The sequence below is a fragment of the Parasteatoda tepidariorum genome, chromosome 9, assembly GCF_043381705.1.
Source record: "Parasteatoda tepidariorum isolate YZ-2023 chromosome 9, CAS_Ptep_4.0, whole genome shotgun sequence".
Classification (NCBI taxonomy): Eukaryota; Metazoa; Arthropoda; class Arachnida; order Araneae; family Theridiidae; genus Parasteatoda; species Parasteatoda tepidariorum.
The window spans coordinates 7,716,650-7,719,634 of record NC_092212.1 but is presented as its reverse complement, the minus strand read 5'-3'; the positions used below and the strand labels follow the sequence as shown (position 1 = coordinate 7,719,634).

The window sequence follows — 2,985 nt, the reverse complement described above, 5'->3', positions numbered from 1 at the left end:
TTTTTTAGAAAGAGTTTTGCCGGATCTGATGGGTGACGTTCCAGCCACTTCACGCCGAAACATCTGGTTTCAGCATGATGGAGCGCCTGCCCACTTTAGCTACGCTGTTCGAGAATACCTCGATAGGTTTTATCCTAATCGCTGGATCGGTAGAGGCGGACCAGTCCCATGGCCGACGCGATCCTCCGACCTGACTCCCCTGGATTTCTACCTGTGGGGACACATGAAGCCCATAGTGTACGAGACACCTGTAACATCGGACATGGATCTTATCGCCAGGATCGCTGAAGCGGCAGCACGTGTCCGTGACACTCCTGGCCAATTTGAACGGGTTCGTGAATCCATGCGCCGACGCTGTGAAACGTGCATTGTGGCGAATGGAAGGAATTTTGAGCATTTGCTGTGATGTACTGATGTTTTATAATAAAAATCATATTAACACTGCTATCGATATCATTTTTTTCTCATCATCCAAACCTGCACTTATCGCCCTCTAGCGGTCTCAGTTTTAATTTTCGGACACAAGTTCCTATGTAAATCTTGTTCATCATGATATGACAGATCAGCATGTTAAGTTTGTAAACAACCTTTTGGGACACCCTGTATATACACATAAAAATGAGAAAATGTTTCATTGTTGGTTGAATCGTTTTGCATCTTACACACGCACACGGAGCTGAGAGCAAGCAAAATTTGTAAATGGGAGAAATGAAAAACGGACACACTTTTATTTAACTCACTCTGTAACAACAAATTTATCACGAAAGTAAAATAAATCACAAGAATCAGAAAAGAAAAACTATCAATTTCAGAAATTTATTCAATTTCTGTTGTTGGGAACACATTGAGAAAAACGGCTTTGATGTTAAATTTTGAGTCTTAAAAAAAAGGTACACATCTATAACAGCCCTTCAATGACTCTTCATAGGCGAATTGTTTTAAAAGTTAATACTTAAGCAAGAGGAAAAAAATACCAATGAGTGTATATCTTATTTTACGTATCTTGTATTAAGTATTTTAAAAGTTTAAAGTTATAGAAATGCTTCCATTAAAATTATCAATGAATAATAGCTATTTTAAAAGCTACGCCTCGATCCTTAAATCTTTCTAATTACTAGCTAATTAGAATATAGGATGTATAAGTAATACGATTTAATTTAAAAATGAAATTTAATAGAAGTTTTCTTTTAGCTCCATCAAAAATATTGGATTTTCCCAATAGATTAGGATCAGTATCTGACGCATAAGTGCATTTCATTATTTTAGCGCTTATTAATTGAAAATTAACTTATATTGATATAAAGTGGATATTCGCAAGAAAGAAAAATTGAAATACGTTTTATTAATAGTGGCAGCTAAAAAGTTTGAAAATTAATTCTAGGGGAATGTGAATAATCTGATCTTTATCGTGTAGGAAATTAACTGAAATATCGCAAAAAGAGATGTCCGATAGCAATATTCCATAAAGTCGCCATATGTGCGATGAGATATCTGGCGAAATTTACAACGAGCAAAAAGCAATAATTATGTCAACCTTTTTTGCTGTATAAACCTTTCATAGGTTCTAGTCTACATACCAACAAGCCAAGCAAAATTTCAGAATAACTCAGAGAAAACCCCCTCAGTTGATTATTGCTAATTTCAGGTCTTCTATTCACACCTTAAGATATAACCATAGATATAAAGATCACACCATAGATATAAAGGATACACCTATATTAGTCCCTGATTCACACTCACCCCTTCATTATTCTCTTTCTGATGGAGCCTTTTGGACTCTCTCCTACGTCAAGGATAATAATAAATATGAACGAAGTAAAATAAAGTTTATTTATGATTTTAAAAATAAGTCGAAATCTATACAAGGCTCATGTGCACTTTGAAAATTAAAAAGTGGTAGTAATATTAAGGTAAATTTTTTATAGGTATGTAGACCTGAAGGAGGAAATGACGGAGTGAAGACTAAAGCTGTAATTATTCCCAGGTGATAAAGTGGTGGTGGAATGATGGGGCAGATCGTCAGGGACAGCACCAAAATCAGGAGAATCTAGTATTGAAGACAATCACTGAAGAGGTGGCATTAAAATAATTAAACTCTTAGTTTATTTGACAAAAAAAAATCGAATATAGCCTTCGAAAACACTTACTTTTTCACAGCAAATAAACTAGTTCTGATTATTTTAATTCCACATTTATGGTGATTTTATTTTGTTTTAATTTCGTCTAGCTATTTTATTTTGAATATTTAAAAACATTTAAAAGAGAGAGAACTTGTATTCTAAATTGTGGAAAGTAGCTTATATTACTCAACTTCATTATAAATAAATGCCTGAACAGTAGTAATATGTCTTATGACTTTTGTTAAGTTTGTAACTTGTTAAATTTTTAATTTAACAAGTTAAGTATAAAGTTTGACCACAATCATTTCCATTTATTTATCGCATGATAAATTTTTTAGCAATCATAATATAGAATATTGCGCTTAATATTTTGATGAGAATCAAAAGTTTAGGGGAGAGTGGGGTCAATTGTAACAGGGTACGATTGTAACAGAGCAAAACTTTCGAGTGTCGGGTTCTAGATTAGGTTCCTAGGTGGCGCACAAGGTGTGTTTAATAAATCTACATGTAGACCCCTGCTGGCAACCATTATGCACTTTTGAAAGAGTTACATCACAAAAAATATTTTCACGCTGCGTAAGTACTTTTTTTGGTATTAGAATATTATATTGTAACAAAGTAATTTTGTTTAAACAAATAAAAATTATTAACCGAATATGTAAGTGGACACCTTAATTAACATTTAAAAAAAAAACATTAGTTTTGCTAATTAACTAGCATTGTTTTTAACAAATGAAGCTGAAATGGCGTCTTGGGGACAATTGTAACAATAAGTAAAGGGACGATTGTAACAGCTGAAAATAAATAATCTTATGTTTACAAACCATTACTTAACTCTTTAAGAACCACCAATAGTTTCCTATAT

General features: G+C 33.3%; 1 long non-coding RNA gene across 1 annotated transcript in view; it reads left to right on the top strand.

The window, feature by feature from the left end:
- Positions 1-2,343, top strand: part of LOC139426393 (uncharacterized) — a 47,864-nt gene extending 45,521 nt beyond the window's left edge. Inside the window, exon 2 of the long non-coding RNA XR_011637663.1 lies at positions 1,926-2,343. This is a non-coding gene — a long non-coding RNA (uncharacterized lncRNA). The remainder of the gene's footprint in view (positions 1-1,925) is intronic.
- The last annotated feature ends 642 nt before the right edge of the window (positions 2,344-2,985 follow it).